This window comes from Apium graveolens, chromosome 3 (genome assembly GCF_009905375.1).
Source record: "Apium graveolens cultivar Ventura chromosome 3, ASM990537v1, whole genome shotgun sequence".
NCBI classification, from domain to species: Eukaryota; Viridiplantae; Streptophyta; class Magnoliopsida; order Apiales; family Apiaceae; genus Apium; species Apium graveolens.
The window spans coordinates 15,336,855-15,342,854 of record NC_133649.1 but is presented as its reverse complement, the minus strand read 5'-3'; positions in this window follow the sequence as shown (position 1 = coordinate 15,342,854).

The window sequence follows — 6,000 nt, the reverse complement described above, 5'->3', positions numbered from 1 at the left end:
AACATTTCCATGCTTAACATGCTTTACATGCTAGTTACTGATAAGTACTTTAATTTTAGTGATTTGGTATTGTTTGAGTTAGGTTATAAGTTAGGAGAGCTTAATAAGAGAGGTAAAAGTGTCTATTATGCTAGATTCTTTATGATGCTTGCTAACCATCTTATTGAGAACATTGATGTTGAGAACCCAACCAACAAGCTAAATTGTTGGGTTCAAGAAAGGAGGATTATTGCAGATCTTAATAGAGCTAATCATCACAAAGAGGTGCCCCTCTTCTATTTTCCAGTCATGGAGGGTCCTCAGGTAAGTGAGGTAAGCTCTACTGTCTCCACTCTTCCAACCTCACACATTTCTTTATCTTCTAGTGTAGTTATGGCATCTGTGTCAATGACCCAACAAATGCCTACCCAAGCTACCAAACCAACAATTTCAAAATCCAAATCTAAGAAAGCCCCCTCTGGTTTCTTTCAAAAGAAACCACTTGCAAAATCTACTAAACACAAAGAGGGGAGTGTGAAGGTGAGTGAGCAAGGTGAGGGACAGAGTGAAAATCAAAGAAACCCTAAGGATAAGGCTGGTGAGATGAGTTTACCCAAGCCTAGCCACACCACAGTTTCCCAACAAACTGTGGTTGTTAATAAGGAAATAAGCTCAATTCTAGTTTCATCCTTCCAAAAGGATGTTACTATTGAAACAAGCTCCCAACCAGGAGCACAGATCAAGAGGACTAGGGACACAAGTTCACCACAAACTTATGCTAGAAAGAAAAGATCAAAAACCCTTGGGGATGCACAGGGAACACACACAGTGCAAACTGGAGCTAAAGACCCAGTCACTGCACCATCTCGAAGTCAGATTGATATGACTCCAATAAATATAGAGTCACAGCCAAAATCCTTAATAATTGAAGCACCTGAAACACCAAATTCACCCACACACTCACTGGATATTGACATGATCAATACATCACTTTTAAATTCTCCATCTTTAACTCTTGTGGAGAAGCCAAAAATCCAAGCAAGTGAGCATCATCTTTTAGATGATTTGTTGGCTCACTTGCCATTTCTTTCTGAGTCTGTTGAGACATCTGTGCCTAAATTTTCATCAATCTGCACAGAGTCTACAATAGTCTCCACTCCAAACTCATTTTCTTCTATCCTGATGGATATTCATCATCCGTCGAGTTGTGATTGTATCCCGACGGATAAGCCTAACAGCAGTCATCCGTCGGATAACCATACTACTGTCCCGATGGATATTCATCATCCGTCGGGTGTATCTGCACAACTTCAAATTTCTTTAATTCTCAAAAGTGCAGAAGACTTAGTGGTAGTGCAATCACTCTTACGACTGAGGGAATGGAGTGAACTGAATGAGAGGCTGGGTTGCTCCCAGGCAAAAGGAGAGAATATGAGTGAACAAATGCAGTCCATTTCTTCAGGACTGGAAAAAGTGAGTGAGGGGAGTCCCATCTTAGATGGTGAAGGTGAGGGTGTGAGGGTGGAAAGCCAAGGGGAGCCCTTGATGTAAAAAGAGAGATATTGAGAGAAATGCAGGTACTTAAGAGATAAGGATGGACACCATTGCTAGTGAGTCAATGAATGTCAATGATGCAGAAAGGAAAAGGCTATTTCAGCAAGAAAATCAAGTTGTCATAGATTCTATTTCCCTAGATGCTGAGACATTTACTCCTCCTGTTACAACTTATCAAACATTAGTTGTACAGGGCAATGAGGAGACTGAAAGAATTCTTAATTTGGTGCATACTACCGAATCTCTACAAAGAGTAAAGGATGCAATCACTGCTATGCCTTCAACTACTGGCAGTGATTTCGAACTGGCTGAAGACAAATTTGGGGATGCTGGTGGGGATGATGAGGAAGACAATATGAGCATAAGGGGAGATGCAGATGTTCCTTCCTGGATGCTAACAAAAGATTGTTCCTACTCACATCTTCAATCAATAATATTCAACTTGATTCATGACACCCAAACAGTCATTCAAGCATATACCAATGTCATCACAAAGAGGCTACTAACAACACATCTTGAAGCACTCCAGCTGCATAAGATTCAAGCTCTCCAACACAGTTAAAGTGTGGATGAAATCAAGCAGGAAGTCTTTGAAGTAAAACAGGATTTCATAGCAAGGTTGGATGTTAAACTTCCTGGAACCACCATGACTGAGATAGCTCAAAAGCTAAGGAAGGAGGCTGATCTCAATAGAAAGGTTGAGGCCATGGACTCTAGATTATCTGATGTGGAGAAGTCAATGGCCAAGATACTTTCTAATCAAGAAACTCAGACTGCTCTGATCCAACAGTTGGTGGCTGCTCAACTCCCTTCCATTCTCCAACTTGATGCTAACAAAAAGGGGGGAGAAAGGCTCATCTAGTGAGGGGGAGAAACAGCTCAACATCCAAGTCAGCAAAGTAATTGTGCCAACAATTGCTTTCACAAAGCCACCAGCCATGGACAATATTGACATCATAAATCTGGCAGCAGCAAAACTAGAAACAAATGACAAACTGCTAAAGATTGATGTAGCAGCAGCTGAGAAGGAGTTAAAAGAGAAATGGAGGAAAATAGATGCAGAAATTCAACAGAAATTTGGACAAATTCAGAAACCAGACAAAGTCTTCAATCATCACTCTCAAGTCAAGCACATCTCTGTGAATGAAATGAGTTTGAATTATCTGGAAAAGGGTCAAACATCTTGCATCAAATCTCCAAAAGCAAATCTTATCATGAAGCCTAAAAGAAACTACTCAAAGTTTTCAGACAAAAATCCTATGGATATTGTGTATGAGACACCTAGGTCAGATGAGAAGAAGATGTTGGCTAGGTCAATTACATTTTACAAAGATCCAGCTGATTCAACACTTAAAAGAAGATTAGCCAAAATTTACAGAAATGGTAAGGAAATCTGTGTGGTGGCTGGACACCCTATATTTGTGGAAGCTGAAAAGGAAGAGAAAGAAAGAATCAGGGAAAAAAAGAAGCAAGCTGGTTTGGATGCTAAGAAGCTCAAATAAAAGAAGAAGCAAGCTGCTATCTTGGCCAAACTTCAAGCTGTAAAGACCACAACTGAGATTTCTGCACAACCATCTGTGATTGCTGAACCTCAAGATCAAAAAGTGCAAGATGAACCACAACAGAAAAGAAGATTCAGATACAAGCTCCACTCCAAAAGAAAATTGGACTTCAGTGATGAGGAAATGGAAGACTACATTCGCAAAAATTCTACAACTTCAACTCGAACATCAAAATCCCCAATGGTATTTGAAGAATTCAAGGTGGTGGATCCAACAAGGAATATTCATGGTGAGCCCATAATTACAAAGGATGAACCAGTAGGCTGGGATAGTTTGCCAATTCCTGAACTAAACTTTCCAATCTTCAACAAGCCAAAGAAGACAAAGACTAGAGCAAGCAAGAAAGTGAAGCCTGTGACTCTCAGATCCAAGACCCTAACCAAATCTCAATCTACAGTCAACAAGGGAGATTTGTTATACATCTGTGACATCAAATAGTTCTCTGACATAAACCTCTACTTAGATGAATTGGAAGAATTAAGAGGAATTGATGCTCACATACATCTTCTTGAAATGCTGGTGTTTAAATACAATGGAGGAAAAGAGATAATATGGCCACTTCACATGATACTTTTAGAAAGACGATATATTTTAATAAAGATCTACTCATCTTTCAAAAGAACTTTGGATACAATGTGACTGCAAGAAGATTAGTTCTAAAGAATATTGAGGAGCTGATGAGTAATAAAGCTAAAGATGTACTACCAAAAACTCTATCTATTTTTCCACAGGAAAGACAGTGCATTTGAGGCCTTACTGGCTGATGGAATTCAGGGATGAAAAGGGAGTAAGAAGATTCTTTAGATTGGAGGACCAGTTGAGTATCCTAAGCAATGATACTCTATTGGAAATGCAAGAAATACTAGATCTCTTAGAAGCTGATGAACTTGAGTTCCACAGACAACTCCAAGATCAGATAGAAGATAACAACAGGAGGCTTGGCAAGAAATCCAGACAATTAAGGAAATAGACTTATCTGCTCAAACTAGAGGAGCACCTTGATAATGATTGTGAGCAACTTCTTTGTATACTTTGCTTTGTTCAATTTTCAGTACATATTGCACCACTTATTAGTTTTATCTACTATTTCTTTATTCTGTATCTTTAGGATGTTTTGTTATCATCAAGTTTCTCTTAATTTATGGCTACAATTCCAGTAGACATAAATTGGGGGAGATTGTTAGGATTATGTTGTGAACTTGATGATAAATTAAACAAAACACCTTAGTAGATTTAACTTAGTGAATTTTGTAGCACTCGACAGATGATCAAATATAATCCCTACGGATGATTTTATATAGTCCCGACGGATGACAATTTGACATCCACCGGGTGAGTAGCTTATGTAACAAATAAGTATTGTAGCACATTTCTGCAAACAACTTTGTGTAGATTCTGTAGGAGCATTGAGTCATGTTGACTACTAGTGGATATGCAGAATAAGTTGATTAATTGTAAATATGAGATATCTTGTAATTCTTTATAAGTGAAATGGAGTCAAGTGACAAACAGCTACCCGACAGATGATCAATAAAGCTACCCGACGGATGATCAACAAAGCTACCCGATGGATGACAAACATGTACCCGACGGATGATCAAATTCAAATATCTGTTGACAGTGACAACACAGTCATATGCGTCGAGTGTTTGTAAAAGGAATATGGCAGCCTGTTTAACAGGAATTTGAGAACAAAGAAGTATTACCATTTCCATGCAATTATGAAGATATTCAAAAATGCTGGAATAAAGTAGTGAAGTAGAATGGAGTTAGACTAGATATGTTTATTTTATTATCTTGTCTTATTGTCATGTAAACTTGGTGATATATAAACCAAGTGTAGCTAGTAGAACATTTAACTAAACAAACACATTTAAAAGAGAGATAGAAAAAGCTGTACTTGTCAAGAATTTTTCTGTAGTTTGTTTGTTCTACTTGTAAGCAGTTGTGAGCTATTCAAGCTTCACAGAGTTCTCATTAGATATATATATATATATTTCTGGTGGATACTTTCAAATCCACCAGAAAGTTTTAAAAGCTTGTGTTTTTATTACTTTGTGTTTTGATTTATATAACTCTTTTATTCCGCATTCTGCAAATCAAACACGCATATATTTATCGAGTTAGAACTGTTTTAAAATCTTAAAAAAGTAGCCAGAATTACATTCAACCCCCTCTTCTGTAATTCTTGTTGTATTGTTAGGGAATAACATATATGATACAATGTTAAGATTATAAGTGTTTTGTTATGTGTCATATGATAGCATGGTGTATGGTTATGGCCTCAAGACCCTTTAGTTAATGATTTTTTTTATTTATGATTTTGGTTTCTAAATACGACTTGCATGTCATTTATTCTTTATAATTCGTTTATCTCGAATGTAACTCAAGTTATTCTTGTAATTGTATTATAATATTTTTTTATTATACTATGTAATTATTAATGTAGACTTACAGGGAAGAAGGTGGTCCAAAAGAGAAGGAGCAACTATGGAAGAAAGAATAATGAAGACTTGTAATTTTATTTATATTATCCACCATAAATTGACCTAGATCCCTTCATTAGCTTAAAAAGGATCACATAGGATAAAGGTCATAACCAAGCACATTTACATACCGCACTTTACATGTTGATGTATGAATGTATGTGTAGAGTAGTTAATGATGCATGCTTTAATTAGATTAATCATGCATGAATGTATGTATTAGATACGTCACTCATGCCATTCCTGCTAAACAAGATAAAATATGTAACGACTCAAGATTTTAAAATTTACAAATAATTATGAGATTTTCGTGTTTATGAAACATGGAATAAAATACGAATCTTCTTTATTTCCAATATGGGGCGATTTTATCAAAAATGGGTTCATTGAACTTGTAAGGTTGTGGGTTTTAAGCGAGA